The sequence below is a fragment of the Oryctolagus cuniculus genome, chromosome 8 (genome assembly GCF_964237555.1).
Source record: "Oryctolagus cuniculus chromosome 8, mOryCun1.1, whole genome shotgun sequence".
Lineage (NCBI taxonomy): Eukaryota > Metazoa > Chordata > Mammalia > Lagomorpha > Leporidae > Oryctolagus > Oryctolagus cuniculus.
The window spans coordinates 46,142,722-46,168,152 of NC_091439.1; the positions used below are offsets into that span (position 1 = coordinate 46,142,722).

At 40.2% G+C, this 25,431-nt stretch overlaps 1 protein-coding gene and 1 long non-coding RNA gene across 5 annotated transcripts in view; one reads left to right on the plus strand and one right to left on the minus strand.

The window, feature by feature from the left end:
* Window positions 1–25,431, minus strand: part of SYNPO2 (synaptopodin 2) — a 221,038-nt gene that overhangs the window by 40,112 nt on the left and 155,495 nt on the right. The window lies entirely within an intron of this gene.
* Window positions 12,133–22,036, plus strand: LOC138843506 (uncharacterized). The gene is made up of 3 exons (XR_011378272.1): window positions 12,133–12,176; window positions 12,521–12,624; window positions 20,351–22,036. It is a non-coding gene; the product is annotated as an uncharacterized lncRNA (long non-coding RNA).

Consider the following 25,431-nt stretch of genomic DNA (forward strand, 5'->3'; position numbering starts at 1 on the left):
ATGGTTCCCTCCAGCTCCTCAGAGGCTTAAGGAGAGGTTGATAGCCCATGTAATTATAAGTGTAAAATGAGTTATTCTTCACCTGCCCTTCCAGGCCCAATCTCTGTCTTCCACTTACAGGAGTGTGGAGGTCTGGCCTCTCACAAACACACTGGCTGAGTTTCCTTGTAATCTGGCTCCTGGTTGGATTTGGTCAATAGGAAGCAAGAGTAACACATCAAAGAGCAAGGGCAATGAAAGACCCGAGTATGTATGTTTTCCCTGCAGGACCTGCTGGGCGGTTGTTGGGCAATGGATCCGTCCTGTCTGGAGAGTCGTAACTCCAGCCAGTCTGCCCCTTAACTCTCACTGTGTTCCAGTGACACACACTATCCCTTCGCATCTTCTGGCCTAAGGATAATAACAGCTTCATGCTCTTGGTTTCTGGGTCCTTCGTTATCTTTAGTTAGTTCTCTCAAGTCTGCTTTGGGTGCCTGCGTTACATTATCTTGAATTATCTCTTTGAGCATGCCACCTACTTCTTGCTGGGATACTGATACTAATGTGCTTAGATTACGTTTTATATTTTAAAAGCTTACTAGTTCTCAATGAGCTTTGTTTTGTGATCATAAAATCTCAAATTTACAAAACTTTCAGATACTTTTCTAGACATTTTCTACCTATCTGCCTATTAAAATTCAAATTCTGAGTTCAGAGGTAAACATCACATCTTAAAGAATGTCTCCATAGCCAGGCTTATTTCTGATTAAGCATGAAATATATTTCAACTTATCTTTCATAGCTGCCCATTAGTTCCTGCTAAGATCTTGGTTAATAATTAATATGTTAACTGATATAGGGTTAAAGTGTACATCTGCAAGTGTGTTTACATTTTAAATGACATTTTTGAAAGCCAAAGGATATCCTTAAGAGCCCAAGAAATGGCACTTCTAAAATTTGAAGCAATTCAGTTAGTTTTGTTCTGGGATGGACCACCATTTCTAGTCATAAATTATAATCTGTGGAAGGACTTAATCTTTTCTGATGAATCATTCTCATTACCTTTTTGGAGGAAGGATATATTGATTTATTAGGAAATATTAAATGAACTCAGTATTTCCCAAGCTATATACATGGAAACAAAGAATACAATGAAAAAGAATATTCACATGATTCTGGAAACATTCACTTTATTGCCAAGCATATTTGTTTTGTTTTGTTTTGTATAACATATTTAAAATAAAGGATCAGAAAGAGTTGTTAATCTGTCAAGGATAAGAAAATATCCAACAATAACCATTTAAGTGAGAGTTGGAGATTTTTGCTTACATATAAATCTGAATTTTATTTAAAAAGTAAGGTTACTTTGAGGCATTAAATAATGGGGTTAGATGTACTAGAAGCCAAATGGAAAATTCATCCTTTAGAGGACCAAAGAAGTTTTATGTTGACAAAACAGATACGTCTTATACTCTGTACCCACCAAGTCCCAGCCTTGTGGAGGAGGGTTCTCTTCACCAGCAATGAATTGTCTGAGTTTTGAACAGCTTCATAGGGTTGCAGAACCAGATGAAAAATTCATTCTTGGAGAATAAATAAATCCTAACCTTAACAGAGCTGTCTATCATCCAAACATGTGTTGCTTGCTGGGAAAAGTGCAGTTCATCATTATGCTTGTCAAGTAGAGCTTTTCATGGTATCCAAACAAGCCAATGCATCATGGTGCGAGTCGTTAGCATTCCTCCACAGCACACATTCTAAGGTCAACAGTTAGAATCAACTGCTGCCATTGTGTTCGCTGCCCTTTTACATTTGTCTGAACAGCAGGAAATATTTTTCCCTTAAGAACCATGTTAAATAGGGTGAGACCTGCCTTGCTACAAAAACTTTTCCAAACGTTTAATCTTCATTTTTCATAAAACCACTACTTCAAATAAATATGGTGTGACAGAGTCCCTGATGCCCAGACGTGTCCCTTGCAATCACCAATGTCATCAATCAGGTGCTGTTCATAAGGGTGTTCTAAAGGATAAACATCTACTAGTGTTTATAAGGTTCTTTCCTTATGTTTTGTATAATTTTTATTATTTATGTATATGTTATATGTAATTTTTATTTTTGTATAATTTGTTTATATTTTTATAATTTGTATAATTGTACATTATGTGTATGAGTAAAAACTCCATCTCTTGAAAATATTCTCACCTGTGAAAATGAGACACTGTCATCTGCTAATAATAATTGATAGAATTAAAAAGGAGAGAATTATCCAACATGGGGAAGAGGGATACACAGCAGACTCAGAGAATGACAAATGCCCTAAACAGCACTCTGGCCTCAGAATCAGCCCTTAAGGCATTCAGATCTGGCTACAAAGCCCATGAGAGTTTCTCAGGCATGGAAAGCCAAGACGCTCTGGCAAAAAAATGACCTAAATGAAAGATCTCAGCGAGTGAGATCCCGGTGGAAACAAGGGGCCATCAAAGAAGGAAGTACCTTTCTCTGAAGGGAGGAGAGAACTTCCACTTTGATTATGGGCTTGTCTAAATAAGATTGGAGTTGGTGAACTCAAGAGGCTTCCATAGCCTTGGCAGCTCATGACAGGAGCCTCGGGTGATTACTGACGTCATAAATAAGCATGTCAACTGTTAAATCAACAACAGGAGTCACTGTGCACTTGCTCCCCATGTAGGACCTCTGTTCTTACTGTGTTGTACTAAGAGAATTAACAGTAAAACTAGTATTCAAACAGTACTTAATACTTTGTCTGTGTGAGTAAAAACTGTTGAAATCTTTACTTAGTATATACTAAGTTGATCTGTATATAATGATAATTAAAAATGAATCTTGATGAAGAATGGGATGGGAGAGAGAGTAGGAAATGGGATGGTTTGCAGGTGGGAGGGAGGCTATGGGGGAAAAACTGCTATAATCCAAAAGTTGTACTTTGAAATTTATATTTATATTTATTAAATAAAAGTTTTCTATTAAAAATACATTAAAAAGAGAAAATGAGACAGAGACACTGTCAACAGCAAGTTTGGATATACAAATTGTTTGGCATTGACAATGCAATTCTCTGTCAGTGAAAAGAATCTTCTCCTTGGTCATTAGTCCTACAGTCATAAAATGTATGTGATAGTGGGAAAGAGTATCTGCTCTTGAGGGGACAAGCCCTGCGTCTCAGTGTTGCAGCTCCAATGCTTACTAGCTGTCTGAATACCACCCTGTGCTTTAATTTTATAAAGTGCAAGATAGGACTAGTAAATTTTTGTGTCTATACAGTTAATGAAGAATAGAAACGAAGAAAGCTCCATGGTGTACATATAGGCCATAGCTTACTGAGTGCTTAAGAAAGGAATAGTGAATACATGTGTGCTGCTTTCCTGCCGCCACTCCCCAGCCTCCACCAAACATGCCAAGTGAAGAAAAACTGTGAAAACGTTACTGCTTAGTCTACCAGATGTGTGAGAACGTCTGCCATTTATTTTCAGTTTTTATTCTGATCTTTGGCATTATCTCATCATAATCTAAGCTAATGTTTTATCTCTTTCCTTTAGTAAATATGCACTGCATAACTGACCAATGGATGAAGGCAAGCTTGTTCATTATGTTTCCCAGCATGAATAATAACATAATTAAACAATATAAATAACTAAATAGATAATTTATTTTCATTGAACATTTACTTTGGTTAGTCTTTTTCATCCTTATATCACTTATCCTTACAAAACCTGTATGAGAAATGTAAATATGCTTGCACTTGAACATGGACTGATGGACTTGCCTTACCATTATTGTACAGATAAGAAAACTGAGAATTAGAAAAGTTAGATACTTTGCCTAAAATTGTACAGAAATTAAACCCAGGGAATCTGACTCCAAAGCTTATGTCTTTAATCACTACACAAATTGTCATTTTAAGTCAACAGTCTAAAATTTCTACCATAAACCCTAGAATGAGGAAAGAAAAAGGAGAAAAGTACTGTGAGAACAACTGGCATGGGCAGTAAGTAAACTCAGGGAAAAAAGCAGAGGGACTTGGCAGAGGTGATAAACATTTACCTGGTTAGGCCATGAACTAACGGTTAGGAAAGACAGGTTTGGTTTTGTTGTGTCTTGTTTCCCTTCTTTGTCATCCTCTTAATATTTTAAGTTATATACAAAGTTCTATCTAAAGACTGAAATATAGGTAATACCATGATTCAATGCATCACAAATTCAAAATTGAGAACAATTATCATTTGCAAACTGTGATTTGACACAATATACCTATGTGAGCACACAATGTAATTCCTTTCCCTTGAGAAAGATCTTTCAGTGACCTCATTTGTTGGGCATTGCCTAAAATCTCCATTACAATATGGCGCCTGGTGGATGTTTGAGGGGCGTGTTTGCGGCTGCTGTGGTTAAGCTATGTAAGGTCAGACCACCGGCAGGGATAGGTCCTCTTTGGTTCCGGACACGTGGACAGTGCGTGATCCCTATACTTTGCTTAAGATGCCCCTGTGCGTGGTCCACCCATGCCTGCATGACCTTTTCGCTGATTGGCTCCCCTACTGCGCATGTCTTTTGTAAGCTTTATAAGCCTGTACACTTCCTCAATAAAGTAGTTCCTGCTTTGACAGAACTCACGGTGCTTGCAGTGTTCTTGACCCATCGACCTTATCTTTCCCGTTCGCCTTGTCAGGGAGCGCTTATACTGCTCCTGCTGGTCAGGGGACAGCCTCAGGCTTAAGACCCCAACACTCATTCCACACCTAATACATCCAACATGAGTTCTTATCCATGAAATACTGTATTTGCTTTCAGTATCTCTCAGTTTAATGAGGCCACATAACTAATAGATATTGGCAATGTAAACATTTACTGAATTCCATGTTCCACTGCTTATCACTTCTTGATCCATTCAAGGAAAATTTTTTTTTTACTGCAACCAAGGGAAAATGGAAGGTTAAGACTTTCCTGGAAAACTGAAAACATTATTTGCGTTTCATAGCATAAATCCAAGAGTTTTAGCTATGTTAATTTAGTCTTAGGGAGAAAAATTCCTTGGCAAAATGAAAAAAAAAAATAGCTCCTTTTCCTCTTCTGTTTCTATATCTTTATTTCCAAATCATCCAGGACTGATTGGAAAGCAGGTATAAAATTTGAATTCATGTAAAGCCTTGCATTTAAGCTTTTTTGCATTGTGGATAATGTCAATTATGTCAGCCTGGAGTCAGAAGAACTACAATTTTACCTCAGAAGCTACATTTTCATGTACAATTTACTGACAAGTCCTTTTGGAAAATGTCAAAGTTAAGAGTAGAACCAAGACAATTTCTGCCTTTAATTTCCCTACCATAATCACTTGAAATATAGGAAAAAGAAAGGGAAAATTAGCAGGAGTCTAGCCTATCATATGTGGGACTATTCTCAATCCATACCATGAAATTCCAGGGACCCGGCAGTAACTGAGAGAGGGAGACAGTGTGGATCGCAGACAACAACTACAATTTTAGAGATTAAGATATTTTAATAAAAACCAAAACTAGTCTGTGATTTGGAAGCTCTTTTGTAACTGCAGACCTTCCTCAGTTTTCCACTTTGAGCATTTGAGTAAATTTCCTTGTGTCTGTGAGACAAAATTTAATAAGCATTCCCTCACCCCAGAGGCCTCTGAAACAGAAGCCCTTGGTAGAATATTCTTCAATTAATTGACAGTGAAATAGTCAGTGGGAGGCAAAGCAGAAGCAAAGATAATGGCAGTTGAAGCTTTAGAAATAAGTACATAATTCTACTTTATAAGGATTTGGTATCCCAGTGCCAGCATTGTGGCGTAGCAGGTAAACCCACCACCGTCTGCAACGCTGGCATCCCATATCTGTGTCCTAGCTGCCCCACTTCCTACCCAACTCCCTGCTGATGGCCTGGGAAAAGCAGAGGAAGGTGGCACAAATGTGGGAGACCCATATGAGGCTCCTGGCTTCAGCCTGCCTCAGCCATGGCTGTTCCAGGTATCTGGGGAGTGAACCAGCAGATGGAAGAACTCTTTCCCTCTTTCTGTCTATCCCTCTCTCTGCACCTCTGACTTTCAAATAAACTAATACATCTTGAGAAAAAGGGGGTGAGGCTTACTATCCCTTAAAGGGGATGTTTTCCTAGTGTAAAAGTTGAGTTCACCAGCTGTTGGGAACTCATGTTTACAGTGACACATTACTTCTACAAATCACACAGCAAATGGCTAAATGATATTTTTGGGACAAGAAAACAAAATCAGTATACAACAGAATAAAAACAAAAAAAACTAACTAAAATCTTTATTGAAGAAAGCAAAACTGTATCCTGAATAGTGCAGAATGTCAAGCAGTAAAATGCAAAAAAGAAAAAAGCCTTGAGAAAATATCTAGAATATGAGGTTAAAAATAAAAAATGTAAATATTAATTGAGTAAATTAGCTATCATTGGGGAACACAATGGCAAATGCTTTGAATGGACTGTTCAGCCTCTTTCCCAGGCTACTTCTACTGTTCGTTGTGTGTGGCAGAGGATGAGAAGATAAAATAATATTTCACAGACTCGCCCATAGCTAGAATTGTAGGGGTGACACAGTTTCAACACAGCAGGTGTGCCTTGCAAGAAACTTGTTTTTGGGATTCAGTTGAATGCAGAAAGATATTAGACTGTGAGACATTAGACTGGAACAGATCTAGTGGATGATTTTACTTGGATTCAGCAGTTCTACTGGGAGCCTCTTAATCCCAGAGCACAGTTTAAAAATATATAACCCAAAGGACTGGCACTGTGGCACAGGAGGTTAAATCCCTCCACTCGCAATGCTAGCATCCCATATGGGTGCTAGTTCAAGTCCTGGCTGTTCCACTTCCTACTCAGCTCTCTGCTATGGCCTGAGAAAGCAGTAGAAGATGGCCCAAGTACTTGAACCCCTGTACCCACATGGGAGACCCAAAAGAAGCTCATGGCTCCTGACTCCAGTCGTTGTGGCCATTTGGGGAGTGAAGCAGCAGATGGAAGACCTCTTTCTCTCTCTCTTTAAGTCTCTACCGCTCTGTAACTCTTTCAAAAATAAAATAAAATAATAAATAAAAGTATATAACTCGAGACCCAGTAGTGAGCTTGTGGCTTCCTGGCTCCCCAACTTTTATTTATTTATTTATTTATTTATGAAGGCAGGGGGAGAGAGAGCACTCCCACTGTTCCATTCCCTAAATGCCTACAATGACCTAGACTGGGCTGGGCCAAAGTAGGGAGCCTGGAATTCAATTCCACATGAGTTGTAGGAACCCAATTACTTGAGCCATCACCACTGCTTCCCAGGAACCGGAAGTAGGTATAAAAATCAGGTACTGTGATATGGGATGCAGAAAGTTTAATTGGAGTCTTAACCTCTAGGTGAAACACCTACCCTCCCCAATCCCTACTCCAGTTTCTCAATTGTGTCAAATGCTGCTCATCCCTTAGGTAGCAGTTCTACAGTGTTGTTTGAAATAATTCCCAGAGGCCCTTCCTAAAGTCTGTGCTTCTAGATATTTAAATGATTCTATTTATTGCAAATCAACCTTGAATTGATTACAGAATTAAGGGCAAACAGAAGAAAAAAGAGGAGGAGCAACTGTTTCTCAAATTAGAAATTTGGAATAAAAAGCATTTGGGGGTTAATATTTCATGGCAGTAACAGATAATTCAGAAACTTATGCCACATAATTATATGATGTCATCATCTTCTCAGAATTGAAGAGGAAGGGCACAGAGGGAATTAAAATGGGAGGACAAGAAAGGATGTTTAGAAAGATCATTGTCAAGTTCATACTAAGAAATTGATGATGACAGAAGCAAAAATGTTGTGAAGACCTTACAAGGAAGAAAAGTGAGATGATGATCAACATGCAGAGTTGTTTTAGACCAGTGCTCTCGGAGAAGAGCAGATGCTTCCTAAAAGGTAACAAGGCTTTTCTCCATTACAGCACCGATTGGCAAGCGCATAAAAACCGAATACGATGGGGCTGGCACTGTGGTGCAGCAGGTTAAGCCATCACTTGTGACACCAGCGTCCCATATTGGAGCACTGGTTCAAGTCCTGGCTGTACTGCTTCAGATCCAGCTCCCTACTAATAATCCTGGGAAAGCATTAGAAGATTGCTTAAGAACTTGGGCCCCTGTCACCCGTGTGGGAGACCTGGCTTTGGCCTGGCTCTGCCCTGGCCATTTAGGCCACTGGCAGAGTGAATCAGCAGGTAGAAATCTCTTTTTCTCTTTGTCTTTTCTTCTCTGTCACTCTTTCAAACAAATAAAATAAATCTTTTTTTTTTATTTGACAGAGTTAGACAGTGAGAGACAGACAAAGAGAAAGGTCTCCCCTCCGTTGGCTCACCCCCCAAATGGCCGGTGTGGCCGCAGTCACACCGATCCAAAGCCAGGAACCAGGAGCTAGGAGCCAGGTGCTTCTTCCTGGTCTCCCATGCGGGTGCAGGAACCCAAACACCCGGGCATCCTCCACCGCCCTCCCGGGCCACAGCAGAGAGCTGGACTGGAAGAGGAACAACTGGGACCAGAACCCGGCGCCCACATGGGATGCCAGCGCCACAGGTGGAGGATTAGCCAAGTGAGCCACGGTGCCACACAAATAAAATAAATCCTAAAAAGAGAACTGAATAAGGGATTCAGTTCTATAAATTGTCTAAATAATGAATAAATATTAAACTGTATATTCAAATTAGACCTTGGGTGCAAATGGACATGGACACTAGGATTTTTTTGATTATTCTACATTCAACACCTCAATTCAAGCTCAAAAGTCTATTCTCATATCAGATTTTCATTTAAAGATTATGAGTGCTTCTGTCACTAATCATATGAGGGTAATTCAAAAAGTAGTAGAAAATGGAATAAAAGATAACTTTATTTTGTTGCAAAAACATTTTGAAATCTGTGCAGTCTTTTCATAACATGCATTTTCCATAAACTTTTTGAAGACCCCTCAAATGCATGGATTTCAACAAGTTTTTGCACTAAAATAAACTTTTTCAGGTACCCTCTTACATATCCAGATACTGAACCCCCCCAAAAAAATCTCCTCTTCGATGGTTGTCTTTACCCTGAGGGATCAAGTCACCATAAAAGTAAAAAGCATTTCTGGTAGCAACTTTGGAAAGATTCCCGGGCTAATAACTATCTTTGACAGGAATGAGGTCCCTAATCCATGGGGCTACATACTTCAGAATCTGCATACCACAGTGATTCCACAGGCAGAATCAGTAGGAGCTGTTATAAAGCAGCCACCATGATGCTAGAAAATCAACAAGGACAAATATGGAATGGTATTCTCTGCTTTCCTTTCGTTCTTAAGAATGTAAACATCTCAGCTCTTTCAGAAAAACATGGATGGACCAGGGCCTATGGAGGACATGCCATATCCTTTCTATTTTTTTATGGGGTTAAATTGTGAAAGATCACACAGAGATTTCTGAACTATAGGAAGGTTCTCTTTATAAACATTTATGTAAAATATGAAAAAACTATTTTAAAGAGCTCATAAAAAAGCACAAGTAAACATCAAAAAGATTAGATAAATAAGTAGTTTACTTAATCAGCATTACTAAGAAGAGAGAGCAGAACTGAACTATTTGGATTTCCCAGATCTCTGTTTATTTTTATTAGCTGGACATACAACTAGCAACTAGATAATTATTATGATAACAAGAATGCAGTTATTTAAATAATCTATCAGCTCCCAACTATCATTCAGGTGTTCAAAATATAGTAAAAAATAAAGCTCATTGAAACTGTGCATTTAGAGACACTGTCTGGGTCATTTTCTGAATCTATTTTATAAGATTCTGATAAAGTTCTTTGTTTGGCTTGCAGAATATTAGGAACAGAAAAGAAGCATGCATCCTCTATGCAGGAAGATATTACAGCTAATATTCGTGCCAAAGTCAGAGAGTAAAAGTCTAAATTTAAAAACACAATCGTCTTAGCAGCAACTGAGAAGACTCAGAATCAGGGTCATTAGATGAAGGTGTGAGAGACTCTCTCATGTGCAACAGGAAAATAGGATTAAAAGATAAATTTATTTTCATGTGCAAAATTTTTGCAATACACGGCCTTCAAAAAGTTCATGAGAAATGTGTAGTATTAATGATTATACTTTGGGAGCCGGCACTGTGGCGCAGCAGGTTAACACCTTGGCCTGAAACATCGGCATCCTATATGGGCACCAGTTTGAGTCCTGGCTGCTCCACTTCCAATCTAGCTCTCTGCTATGGCCTGGGAAAGCAGTAGAAGATGGCCCAAGTGCTTGGGCCCCTGCACCCAAGTGGGAGACTCGGAAAAAGCTCCTCGCTCCTGCCTCCTGGCTTTGGTTGGGTGCAGCTCCGGCCGTTGTGGCCAATTGGGGAGTGAACCATCGGATGGAAGACCTCTCTCTCTCTCTGCTGTCCTCTCTCTGTGTAACTCTGATTTTCAAATAAATAAATAAATTTTTTAAAAAAGGTTATGTTTGGATTTCAAAGAAATTAGACCAAAAGAAATTAATCTTTTAATTACATTTTCCATGAACTTGTTGGTATTCTCTTAAAAATGCACATATAAGGTACATCATGGTGCTTCCATTTTGGAAAAAAAAATCACAAAAAATCATTAACGAGATTTTACAAATTTATAAATATTTTGCATAGTTTTCATTCAGAAAAGTTATGTTGATTACACTGAACATTTACTGTAAAAGAGAACTGGGGAAAGACAATATCATCAATTTCAACATAAAAATCTTAAGTGTTGAGAAGATGTCAAATTCACAATAGTAGACAAGAGTTTCTTAAAATTCAGGTTTTTTTTCCCTGAAAGCTTAAACTGTCAGCTGTTTTCCTGGAAGTGATGGGCCTGCTTTGCCCATTTTCTAGACAATATTGATACCCAAGTCTGAATAACCATAGTTTGTCAATAACTCTAAAGTAAATATTACATCCCTTGAGAAAGATAGCTGGTTTTGCTTGCAATTCAAACAACTATACAAATGCTTCCTCAAGATAAACGCTGTATTTTACTAATCAGCCAAAGTGCTTTCCATGTTGTCATACAGAATATTAAAGATTTAATAAAATTCAAACTTGTACTGCTTCATCGAGGACATCCTTGTGTGAAACAGGCATCTTGTTTTTTTTTTAAGTCAAATGCATGACAATGAGGATTATAATGGCTACTAGTACAGTTCAGTGTCAATGCCTTGAATGCTACGGGGAAACTGTGTCATCCACCATTGCTTTTGCACTATTAACACAAATGTCAATATGGTGAAAAACGCAAATAGCATCTTATTATTATTATTATGAAAAGTGATTGTGCCTAAAAACATCTAAGACCACCAGATGTCTGCAGACCATGCTTTGAGAACCACTGACTTAAAGGGGCAGGGATTCTATGTGACAAACATCCTTAGCCTCTTGAGTATCTGAGGGGGAAAGGAGCAATGCATGGGCAAGCAAGAATGGTCTGACCTAGGGAAGAAAGGCTGGCAGAAGCCAGGAAAAGAAGTCAATTAAGGGCTGTGTACTGAAAGAGCACACGGAAAAACCATGAAATCCATCTAAAGATCACTCTGATCAAGGGAGATGGAGAGGCAAACAGTTTCAGCCCAGTTCTAGGAACTCAATGTCCTTTGTGGAGATAAAAGTCAAAGAGAAGAAGAAAATCTTTACTGGGCTGGAAAGTCAAGGTTGCTTTGGAAAGCACTCCATTGAGTTTCCAAATCACTGGCTAGCTGAAATTCCTTGAGAGCTGAGGTTGCAACACAAAGATGTTTGTATCTCTTAGAAACTGAAATACGTCTTGCATGCAGTAAGCCTGCAATAGATAAGTGCCAATTAAATGACACTATCAGAAACTGGAACTTTACCCAAAAGTTTGTCTTCAGTTTCCTAGGATGTGGCTCAACAGGCACTCCCAAACCTACTACTTCCTATTTATTTTTTCTTAGTCCCTTTTAGGTACAAGATTATTACAGACTATCATATGATAAATAGGGAATTCCTAGTGTGCTCATAACTGGCCCCATTGAATATTAGATGTCAGAAATAAACTCAGGCACTGAATCTTCCCCAGTAAGGGCAATGGTTATACCATGACTCAATAAGCAACTCCACAGCTGTCCCTGCCAATCATTCCATTTCACCATCATTCCTCCGGCCCCATGAGAGGTAAAATCCCAAGGCAATCCGTAAAGCTTGAAAACATTCACTATGTATAGGATTGGTTGCAATTCATGGGGATAAACACATGCCTGGCAGCAGAGGAGGTGCTAGAGCTGAGGTGCTAGTGCAGTGCTGCTGCATTTCCTATGTGCCCTGTTTGTCTTGGCAGGTCCATGTGAGCTGAACTGGGCTGGGGGAGTGATTTCCAAATCCTGTACTTCAAGAAGGGAAACGAGGCTCATGCCAAATGTCTTCTGTGTCCATGTATGTGTACTGTCGATGCACTTTCAAACCGGTCATGCTCCCTGCTATGTTTGACTCACAGTTCTCCTATTTATTTCTGATTGTAGCCTTTGTGAATGTCATCAACTTGCCAACAAGATCCCGGAGCACAGCCAGCCAAGGAAAGCCTTGGAAGAACCCTTAGCCGTTCTCCTTCATCACCCAGCCAGAGGTCTGTGTTCAGTTTATTTAAGGACCTGGACTTGGAACCTGAGGTTTTGCTTATGATACCTCATTTGAATGATCAGTTGAGCAAGTAATTATATTACATATTAACTGATGCCTTTTATGTGACAGACAATGGCATGGGCTCCAGAATACAGTAACAAATAATGTTCTCAAGAGTCTCATATTCTTAAGTTATTGTCACTGCCTCCCAGGGCCTTTGTTAGCAGGAAGCTGGAGTCAGGAGCTGGAGGCAGGCATGGAACCCAGGTACTCTGATATAAGACACAGGCACTCTAACTGGTATCTTTACCACTGATGCTCACATGGGAGACCTGGACTGAACTCCCAGATCCTGGATTTAACCTTGTTCCAGCCCCATCTGCCTCAGGCATTTGAAGAGTTAACCAATGGATGGCAGAGTTTCTCTCTCTCTCTTTCTCACATATACATACATACATACATACATACACACACACACTCACTCTCTCTTCTTCTCAAATAATTTTTTAAATTCAGAGTATAATATTCTATGATTGATTTAAAAAAGTAGATAAACTGCAACCCAATACGCTAACCTTTATGAGTAAACAGCATGGCATGGGAGCACATAGCAGGGCCATCGAGGAAGCTTCTTGAAAGAAATAATTTCTGCTAAAAGACAAGCATTAGCCTCATGAAGTGGGGTGAAGGAAGCTGAAGTGACAAACGCATAGGGCCCAGCACACGGTGAATGCTCAGCCACTGCTTGTGGGAAGAGCCATCTTTTCACAACACAATGTTGCCTCATATTAACGCTGTAATATAGGCTGGAGTACTCAAAACACTTATTGTGTAGGTGAGGGTACAGGTGTACCCTATAAAATGGTTAGGAAGAAAACCTCCTTCTTGCTATGTAATGTGAGTGAGGTTCACAGACCAACAGTTTTGGATCACTTTGAGGCTTGTTAGAAGTACAGAATCCAAGAACCCAGACTTATGAAATCAACATTGGCCTTTTAACAAGAGCTTCAGGTGATTTTTATGCACATTAGGGCTTGAGACTGTGCTGTATAAAGGCTCACAAACCAATAATAACCTTCTAGGAGAGTGGTTTGCAACTTATGGTGACCATTAGGCTTTCCTGGGGAGGAATTTCAAAGTACAGAAATCCAGTTTTATTCATCTACCTTCCTGAAAACAGAACCTCTGAGGCTGGAACCCATGCACCTAATTTTTAATGTGCTTCCCCAGGTGATTCTTAGGCTAATTGTTTGATAAAACATCATATTATTATCTACCTTTTTCCTATAAAATACTTTAGAGAAATATGTTAGGAGCCAACGAACTGTGTGTGTGTGTGTGTGTTTATGCATGTGACAAATAGGCAGATTTTTATTTGATTTTCCTCCAAGGAACTACATCATTAATTCTATTATGTTTATTCTGTGTTTTAAGATTTAGTTATTTATATGAAAGGCAGAGCAAGAAAGGGTGGGGGAGAGATTTTTCATTTGCTGGTTCATTCCTCAAATGGCTGCGAAAACCAGTACTAGGCCAGGCTGCAGCCAGGAGCCTGAAACTCAATCCGGGTCTCCTACATGGAAGACAGGGCCCAGGTAGTTGTTCCATCTTCCACTACCTCCCCAGGAACATTAGCAGGGAGCAGGATTAGAAGCAGAGCAGTCAGGACTTGAACTGACACTTGGATACGGGATACCAACATAACAAGCAGTGGCCCAATCTTTATTAAGTTTCAAATAACCATACTTTCCAAGGAAACTAAAAGACAAATCTATAATTATTATTTTAAGATTTTTAGCCTGTCTTTATTTTAATTATAGGATTTTTATTACTCTGTAAACAAAGATGTTATGAAGCTAAGACTCTCTGGATCAGAAGTACAGACAATGTAAGCTAGTGTACGGCTGAAGATTACCACCAATGTGGAAATACTGCCACTCAAATTCCATTTGTTAGCAAATCATGTTTGCAAAATAACTAGCTCTTCAAAAACATTTTATATGAGGCAAGGTGTTGTGGCCACAGTGGTTAAGCTACTGCTTGCAACAACTTTGTCCCATATGAGAGCACAGATTCAAGTCCTGGCTGCTCCTCTCACAGTCCAGCTTCCTGTTTATGTCCCTGGGAAGGCAACAGTAATGGCTTAAGTACTTGGGTCCCAACTCTGTGGGAGACCCAGATGAAATCCCTGGCTCTTGGCTTCAGCCTGGCCTAGCTCTAGCTGTTGTAGCCATTTGGGAAGTGAAACAGAAGATGGAAGATCTCACTCTCTATCACTCTGTCTTCTAAATAAATATTTTAAAAAGATTTATTTATTTATTTATTTGAAAGGCAGAGTTACAGAGAGGCAGAGGCAGAGAGAGAGGTCTTCCATCTGCTGGTTCACTCCCCAGATGGCCTCAATGGCTAGAGCTGTGCTGATCTGAAGGTAGGAGCCAGGAGCTTCTTCCAGGTCTCCCACGTGGGTGCAGGGGCCCAAGGACATGAGCCATCTTCTAGCTTTCCCAGGCCATTAGCAGAAAGCTGGATCAGAAGTTGAGTAACCAGGACTTGAACAGGCACCCATATGGGATGCCTGCACTGCAGAAGGTGCTTTACCCACTATGCCACAGTGCCAGCCCTGACATTCAAATCATGATTTACTTTAATTATAAATTTTTATTCTCTACCTGATCACAAAATTTAACTTGTTGAAGATAAGGAATTTCTATCTGTTCTTGATTTTCCTTTGAAGCTAATTATGATGAAATTTAAGTCTCCTCCTTATTAGTACATAAACCCAAAGCAAAGAAATGGAATTACCATATTCTTGTTCTGTTAAAAAAATCTCCACACTAATTTAGTTATAAATAATACGACATCTTCTAATATTTGAAGGAAACTGAACTATCAAACGGCACATAAATATATTAAAATAGTTTAATAAGAATTAAAGTTCAGAATAAAAACATTTTATTTAAGTCAAACAAACAGCACTCTACATAATTAGGCTCTTAAAGAAAAAAATAAACCATATTAATTTGTCGAGATAAGACATTCATAATTTAAAAATTAAGTAATGCTGAGCCTTTTCTTGGCATAAAAACAACTTGGATTTGAATGAAATCCTCCAATTACCACATTTTTTCAAATCATTGGTTTGGTACCCATCTCTCAAAATAATGCAGCAAAAACTCTACTGCTATTATAACATCATTTACATTTGCTAAAACATCTCATTCAAAGCTTGCTTTGGGAAGAAATAGAAAGCCTAGGTAATTTAAACCAACATGCTGGCAAGTTTGCACAGCTCATTTCAGCTCAGTGTTGAAGGCATTCATTTGTCCACAGGTATGTGTGCCTCAGACACAGGTACTGTTCTGGGCATCGTCCTAGAATGAACCCAAGAAGGACTTGACAGTTGACCTCTATCTGGAAAGGCTAATTCTATGGCAGGTCCTATGGTCACAGGAAATCACAAGGACTCACAGCGAGAGGGGCACTGAACCCATCAGAACTGACAACCCAACAACAAATAGATTTTAAGCTCCTAGTATGTGAAAATTAGTATCTTGTGAAAACTGTGACAAGGAAGATCACAGAACTCCTAAACAAAGCCTCTGGGACAGGAAAATTGTTTCATTTGTTTGGGCTCCTTTCCTCCCTTCCTCCTCTGTGGAAAACAAGAATGTACAACTTAAAGGTTCTTTTGAGCTTGAGTCTAGTAACTGAGGTATCCAGGCTCCAAGTAGGGTTGCCTGAGTGGGAGAAAGGGTGAGATGAGATGCCCACTTCCTTAGCAAGAGGAGCTAGTTTGCCTTCTTACATACTTTTTCTTTTCAATGAAGGAATTGTCTGGCTTCTATTTTGCTGTGTGTGAGTATGTGTGTGTTGAGTGGTACAATAGAAATGTTTATGATCCTCTGGACACTAGAGACCATCTCTTTCGTCTCACATGAAGAGCTACATTGCTTACTGTGATGTCCATTACCCTCAGAAATCCCCATAAGTTACAAAGATAGCAGTAAAATAATGAAGCCACAAGGCAATATATTAAGTGAACCTGAAAAATATGAGACAATTTAGAATGGCCTCAAAAATTGTTACAAGTGCACAGTAAAGATGACTTTGGTTGCTAATAAATGTAGATGGGAAGATAAATGGTTTTGGGAGACCATGTCTGTAGGTGCCAATACCTTAGCCACAGCAGTGACCCTGGCTCTCACAGCTAAATGGCAAAGCTGTGAACATGAGGGAGAAGTCACTCCCAGATATATGTACTACAGAAATGAAGTATTACAAGTTTTACAAAGAAAATAAAGAAACAACCAAGATGCATGTTCCTTTGGGGACTGCCTGAAGTTCATTATCTGGTATACAGATAGCAGTGATGTACACTAGCTCTTTAGCAAGTTCCTCCTCTATATTGATACTTTCCTTGTTGTTGGCCTTGTCTTTTGTTTAGCTTTATGGGATGAGTACCACAGATTGAGAGGCTTTCATTATTTTTGTCAGCAAAATACATTCTTTTATTTTCTTTGCAGCAGCTGTAGCTTATAAATTCTAAGAAGCTGACGGCCACTGATTCTCTAAGGAAGCCCCAAGGCACCCGTGAGCAGCGCTGGTGCTCACAGCCCACATAGCAAAGCTATCCCCGCAGCCAGAAGACGCTTGGAGTTGGGTTTCTGAAGACAAATTCACTGGATAATTAGTGTTCTAGGAAAAGACCAGTGTAGTCCACTCTGTTCCTGAAATGTTAGTTGCGCTTCTTCTTCATTGACTGCTCGGATTCCATCTTACACCACTTCTGTATCAGAATCTCCTTTTCTCTTTCCATATTGTAAAGTAAAGCCACAAAGAACACCAAAATTCACACCCTCATGTTCAAGTTTTTCTTTAAGGTTTCTTTACAGATGCATCTGGTAGCAAGAAATACATCAGCGGAAATGTGGCCCAGTGGACTGCAGCTTCTTCTTACTAAGGAAGCCCACATCTCTGCCTTTCTCCCATCCAGGTGGTTCTGGCTGGAGCTTGGACACCTCAGTTTCTCTCTAGGGACATACAGAGGGCCAATACTGTTTTCTTTTAATTACCAATTTATTCTCTGTGTAGAATATAATAGTTATAGGTGCTGAATGTTCCAAGTGGATATAGATATTCCTAGACTAGCTTGATATTAAAGCTCTTTCAAATTAACCAGTTGGTTGTTCTCAGTAACTACTTGCACACATTGTTTTCCAACAATAGATATGTATTTGCCATGTTAAAACTTTGCTCAGTTATAAAGAAAGCTAATTGTGAACAAATCTTAGACCTGGGAATGTTGAACCCTAAGTCAGGAACACAGAAAGCCAAAAAGCAACACAACTTGCCCTACAGAAGTCCCGAAAGTCTCAATAATTTGTAGCAACAGTTCCCTCTTAATACAAGGATGAGAGTAAGGCTGAAAACAGGAATGTTAGCTCAATGTCTGTTTAAGACATTAGATCCTCCCAGTATCATTTCCTTTCCCTCACGGCCAAGTGAATGACCTTTATTCACCCTACTGCACACCAGCCACAGCTGAGGGTGAGTGTACCTTATGATAGAGGGGCTTAACTGAATGATTAACTATTGGATGGGTGAGACACCTACCCCGACCCCAAGTCACCTCTATCTGGGCTCCGAGGACTCCACAGCTGGACTTGATACACTTTAGGAAGGTGACTGGAAGACACTCTTTAGTCAGTGAATAAAAATAGTGATATTACAGCTTTGCCAAATAATGGCCCAGCCTGGTCACTCTACAGTAAACAGACTGCCAAGGAAATCAGTCTTCTCATCTAAAGTAAAGTCTCTACTGTAAAAGCCAGAGTCCAAAGGAAAAAAAAAAAAAACTAGAAAACAAACACAGATACTCTGCCGAGAGATGAAGCCATTGTAACTATTCTCACTAATGTCTCCAGAGCAATGTCCAATTCATGAAATACAAATATGATGATGTAAAAAAGAATATGGACAGCTCTGGGCAATTAAAACTATGTTAGTAGAGAATCTGGAAGACAATGTTGAGGTCAGTTGCTAGAGTTTCCCATAACCTAACATGTCTGAGTAACAAGACAAAGAGACCAAAAATAGAGGAATAGGGCTAAAAAATTTACACAGGATGCACACAAGTTGTCCTTATATGAATAATAGAAATTTCAGAAAAAGGAAGCAGTAAGTGAAATAAAGAAATCATCAGTATTATAATTCATATATATGAATTATTCATATATATATAATTCATATATTACAATCCAAGAAAATTTCCCATAATTCAAAGAGCAGGATTTCTCAATTAAAAGGACACACATTAGATGAAAAGAACGCTCAAAACAAGGCATATCATCATTAAGTTGCATTAAAAGGTCTTATAAATTTCCAGAAGAATAAGTTACATGCAAAAGATCAAGAATCAAATGACTTTTGACTTTTTTTTAAAGATTTATTTATTTTATTTGAAAGTCAGAGTTACACGGAGGAGAGGCAGAGAGAGAGAGAGAGAGAGAGAGAGAGGTCTTCCATCCGATGGTTCACTCCCCAATTAGCCACAATGGCTGGAGCTGCGCCAATCTGAACCCAGGAGGCAGGAGCTTCTTCAGGGTCTCCCACGTGGGTGCAGAGGCCCAAGGACTTGGGCCATCTTCCACTGCTTTCCCAGACCACAGCAGAGAGCTGGATCAGAAGTGGAGCAGCCGGGTCTCAAATTGGCACCCAAATTGGATGCTGGTGCTTCAGGACAGGGCATTAACCCAATGCACCACAGTGCTGGTGACTTTTGACTTCTAAACAACAATGCTAGGAGCTAACGTTTAGACCAGTATCTTCAAAATTCTGAAAACATTTTGTTTCAGGCTAGAATTAGATACCTCATTAAATTATCAATTAACTGTGAGCATAATGATATCATCATATACTGTAGGTTTCCAAAAATTTAGCACTCATTACCCATGGAGAAAAGTGCTGAGAAAAAGAGGCAGAAAAGCAAGAAAAAGGAAGACTTATGGGGTAGGTATTTTGGCACAGTGAGTTAAGCAATTCCCATATCCCTTACTGGAGTACTAGTTTGAGTCCTGGCTACTCATCTTTGGATCCAGCTTCCTGCTAAGGTATCTAGAGAAATGGTAACAATGGTCCAAGTATTTGCGTTCTGCCACCCGTGTGGGAGACCCAGATGGAGTTCCAAGTTTCTGCCTTTTTGCTGGCCCAGCTCTGACTATCGTGGACATTTGGGGAGTGTATCAGAATGAACCTTTTCTATCAGTTGGTCTATTCTTATTTTAACTAATCCATGGCAGGACCCTAGGGCTAGGGCACCTACATACCACCCAACTTCATGGGGGTGTGAGCACACTGGACACATGTGAGTGGCACATAAAGCCAAGGACAAAGCAAATGGCGGGTATGAAAGTGTGAGGACAGAAACAGCAGTGTGGAATAAAATTCAACAATGTTAGCACACAATTCCATTCCACTTCACTCCCTTGAAAATCTAGACTAACACACTTGGGCCCCAGTGACGGATTTTGGATGCTTCAAGATTTTTCTATGTCTCAACAGAAGTTGAGAGACAGAAAAGTAAGAAAGAACAAAAAGACATGGACCATCTGTGCAAATGACAGGATTTAACCCCAGAAAGTGAAATTACCTATTTTTATTGCTTTTAATTTGCTAATCTTTGCTTCCTTTCTCTCCTGTCCACCTCCCTTCCCCTTGCTCCTGGAATCCAGCCCTGGCAACTCAGACCATGATGAGGTCATAGGCTCCAAAATATGGCCATGGTATGAAGGTGGCAGCATAAATTTTTGAACAACATTTCAGCACCACACCACACTGCCGAGAAGGGAGACTTGTGTAATGTGAGCAAGTATAGCTCATGTCATTTTATTAATCCAGGGTGATGACCCCTGGGCTTGAATTACGTGTGTGTGTGCGTGCGTGTGTGTGTGTGTGTGTGTGTACTTCAGTTTCCTATTCTATATGGCAGTTATCAAGAAGTCTTCCTCGGGGCTGATGCTGTGGCACAGCGGGTAAGGCTGCCGTCTGCAGTGCTACCATCCTATATGGGTGCCAGTTCGAGACCCAGCTGTTCCACCTCCGATCCAGCTCTCTGCTATGGCCTGGGAAAGCAGTAGAAGATGGCCCAAGTCCTTGGGACCCTGCACCCACATGGGAGACCCGGAAGAAGCTCCTGGCTCCTGGCTTCGGATCAGCACAGCTCAGGCCGTTGCAGCCAACTGGGGAGTGAACCAGCAGATGGAAAACCTCTCTCTCTCTCTCTGCCTCTCCTTCTCTCTCTGTGTAATTCTTTCAGATAAATAATTTTAAAAAAATTTTTTTAAAAAAGAAGTCTTCCTCAGCTCAGACAGTCCAAGGGTGTGGAGACAGATAACTTGGTAACAAGCCTCACTCTGGATTCTCACCTATTAGCAAAGTCCCTGACATTTAATGCAAAGAAAGGATGAAAGGGGAATGATCTTTTCCGAGCTGGGAAGGGAAGGCAGGCATCTCTGTGGGTTACAGGTGATCTTCCTAAGCAAGGGGGCAATTCCTCACATCACTTCCTGTGTTAGCTCCTTGTTCCTTATCACCTCCTTAAGTCACCAAACCTTGCTGCCTGGCAGGAAAGACTGATGGCTGGGACCTGGCCTGCTCCCTGCCTCTCCCTCTGCTCGCCTTTCTCCCAGGGAGATCATGCTCTGGAGTGGAAGAGCCCTTCCTGAAAGCTCTTCAACTTCTCTTTCGCTAGTTCCTTCAGGTGAAAAATGATTTCTTGGGCCAAAACTTGATGGGATCTTTAATTCAAAACTTTTTTTTTTAAAGTACCAGCATAAGTGCAAACCCCTGAAGACAGAGGAAGGGCAGAAGGAAACTACTGTCCATGCTTCAACTCTTCCCTGCCTTCCCCAGGATGTCCACTCAGTCTTCAAATCTGATTCACGCTTCACACCCAGGGCATATGGCACCTCCTCCCTGAAGCCCTCCCTGATGATACTTTGCTATTCTCCAGGCAAAGGTTTTTTTTTCAGTCTGTGAACCTGTTAAAAATTACTCTGGGAGGCTGGTGCTATGGCATAGCAGGTAAAGCTGCCACCTGCAGCACCAGCATCTCACATGAGCACTGGTTTGAGTCCCGGCTGCTCCACTTCTGATCCAGCTTCCTGCTAATGCACTTGAGAAAGCAGCAGAAGATGGCCTAAGTGTTTGAGCCCCTGCCTCCCACATGGCAGACCCAGATAGAGTTCCAGGCTCCTGATTTTGGCCTAGCCCAGTCCTGGTGCTGTATGCATTTGGGGAGTGGACCAGCAGATGCAAGATCTTTCTCTTTCTCTGTCTCTCCCTCTCTCACTGTCACTCTGCCTGGTCAGATATATAAAACAAATCTTTCTAAACAAAAACAAAAATAAAAAACACTTGCAGATTCCCTGAGTTTCAGGAGTTGTGAGAGCCTTGAGAAGTTAGTATTACCCACTTGGTTTTTCAGGGAGAATAACAGCGGTTAGGACCCTGTTCAAGGTCACACAGCCAGGGATGCATCGAGAACCAGGACAATTATTCTACTTTCCTTTCTCTGTAAGATATCAGTTTTGAGTCAGGCACCAAAATGTTAATACGCATTTAAAAGAGAACGGCAAGTAACACACATTCAAATTTATTTGTTGGCTTCAACTTTTGTTTACTAAAGTCCTCAGGCTCCTGAAAAGCAAAAACTACACTTTATAAAAGTTTACTTGCTGTTCTTTCCTCTTTGAAGACAGGTCTTCAAAGAGGGAGGTGCCTTTCTCTGAAGGGAGGAGAGAACCTCCACTTTGACTATGACCGTGTCTAAACAAGATGAGTCGAAGAACTCAGGGGGCTTCCATAGCCTTGGAAACTCATAACTGGTGCATAGGGAGATTACTGATGCCATAAACAGGAGTGTCAATTTGTGAAGTCAACGGCAGGAGTCACTGTGCACTTACTCCTCATGTAGGATCTCTGTCCTTAACGTGCTGTACACTGAGGCTTAATGCTATAACGAGTACTCAAACAGTATATTTCACTTTGTGTTTCTATGGGGGTGCAAACGATTGAAATCTTTACTTAATGTACACTAAACTGATCTTCTGTAAAAAAAAAAAAAAAATTATCAATTCCCAACTTGACTCTCACTGGGATTAAACATGACAATAGGTCTGATCTGATTTCATCATCATTTAAAAAAAATCATCTATTATTTTTCACTTTATGTTTCTGTGTGGGAGCAAACTGTTGAAATACTTACTTAAGGTATGCTAGGCTGATCTTCTGTATATTAAGATAATCGAAAATGAATCTTGACATGAATGGAGGGGGAGAGGGAGTGGGAAGGGGGGGGTTGTGGGTGGGAGGGACGGTATGGGGGGGAAGCCATTGTAACCCATGAGTCGTACTTTGGAAATTTATATTCATTAAATAAAAGATAAAAAAAAAAAAGTTTACTTGCTGAATTTTCTCACTCTAAACACACAGAATGATATCTAAAATACGTAAGATAACATAATTCTCTTTTGTTTATTCACCAAGAAGGAAAGTTTGCCTTAAAATGTGCTTCTCTGCTAAACAGCTATAACCTCACCAACTGAACATCCACACTCACAAACAGAAAATCCAAAATGTTTTGGATTTCTGAGCAGTGTGGACTTCACATTTTAGGAACAGGGATGCCCAACTGGTATAAAGTCCATATAGATTTCATCAAATCTGAGCAACTCCACTATTTGAAGCACTTCTGACAGTCCAAGCATTTTTGAATAATGCCTCATCCATAAACAAGCTGCGAATTCATACTTCTGAACTACACAAAGGTGGTGATGTTTAGAATATGACCAAGCCAATGAGGTAGAAGAATTAAAAAGGTATGAGTCAGCTCAGGGCTTTGTAATGCCCCTGATTAACTGCTATCTATTTTCAGAAAAATGTGATTGTCAAGAAGGGCAGTTAACCAAGTCCTAGATGACTCCCAAATCTAAAAAGCAGAACCCTATGCTTTCATAGTTCCATGCCAATAGCTCTCATGCCCTCCCACTACCAAAATTCTAGTGCTGTCTCCTCCAAAATTCTCTCCTCTTCTCCCCAAATCCCCCAGAGCACTATGCCAGGAAGCATGGACATAAAGATCTTGGCAACAAGGGGACCTTCCTCCCAGGGTTAACTCTAAAGTAAAGAAGTAACGTGGGAGAACAGAAATACTCCATTTAAATGGACTGAGCCCACATCCAGCAGACTAATGGAGGGTATTAACATATCTAAGGAAAGAATGTGTTTTTCTGAATGCATTGTCCAGAAACAGAAATTTAGAAATAATCAGAGATCAGCAATGCCTTCAAAAGCACAGCCCAGGAGACTTGCTCTGTCCCATAAGAACTACAGGTGTGTTCAGTGGGGGAGGTAAACACAGCAGAACTGGTTTGGTTTTTAAGGGAAGATACAGCATTGGCCAGAAGATCGCACATGTCCAATCTTCTTGTTAATGCTGTTTCCCTTTCTCTAAAGAAAGCAAACAGAAATCCAATTTAACCTGGGGCTTCTTTGTCTTCAGGAAGCATGAGTTAGTATCCCTCACCCAATTACAGCTTGAATAACACAAGATTAGTTACCAATATGCTTAGCTGAGGGCCTGCCCTGCCTGGACTTGCTACATATACAAAGCTAAGGCCAAATTAAGAGACCTTTTATTATCAGCTAGTTGAGTCAACTTTTCCACATCCCAACTTTTTCTAATGTTTTTTTAATTCCAATCAAATTCATTGACTTTTTCTCAGCTTGCAAGTCAACATTCTTTTCCTTTTCCTTTTTTTTTTTTTTTTTTTTTTTTTTTTTTTTTTGCAAACACCCTGTAAGGCTGCCACAAAACACTCCAAACATCAGAGTAAAGGAAAGGGTTTATTGGGGGAAACCCGACAGGGAAGGGGCGAAGAGGGAAAAAGAGGGAGAAGGAGAGTGTAAGAGAGATATCAAGAGAGAGAATGAGAAAGATCAAGAGACACAGAGAGAGAAAGACTGAGAGAGTGTCAGAGAGATGGAGAGGGGAGAGAGAGAGACAGAGAGAGAGAGAGTCAGAGACAGAGAGACAGAGAGGGAGAGAGATCAGGAGACAGAGAGAAAGAGAGCCATATGTTCAAGAACAAGTCCTCTTAAAACTTTGCAGGGGTGAGGGGGTGTTAGAGGGTAGGGGGATGGAAGTGGGAGGTGGCCAGGGAAGTAGAAATAGCAAATCTCATTAGGATGGGGGTGGGGCTGACACCAGTGGTTGGGCCATATGGCGATCTGGCTTCCAGTGGTATCCGGAGCATAGATTGCGCCACAGATAAGACTGCACCATTTTACTATCACATCATGCCTGGGTTACATTTATTTTCTTTCTACTAAAGTATATCTCTCTTTTCAAAAGTACACATTGCCCTATTTTATTTAATCACTGTTTCATGTCAATATAGAAAGAGAATAAAAGGCAACTGTATCCTCTATATGCTCAGGGTTGGGTTGGCAGACAGAAAAGCAAGTTATAGCAGGGGTTCAAACAGTTCACTATCTGGATTTAAAAATATTTTGCACCAAGATACATACACTAACTTGTTATATCACGTTTCAACATATTCTAGTTGGAGGCACTAAGAAAGATAAGTCCCTATCAGAGCATTACAAACTTTGCTAAAATTGAAGCAAGAACAAAACACCCTGTTTATGTGGAAAATGACCCCCCAACAGCAGTTTATTAACTGATAAATCATTTTAAGAAGAGACTATGCTGAAGAGGAAGTCCACAACAGCAGACCATCCACATCAACTT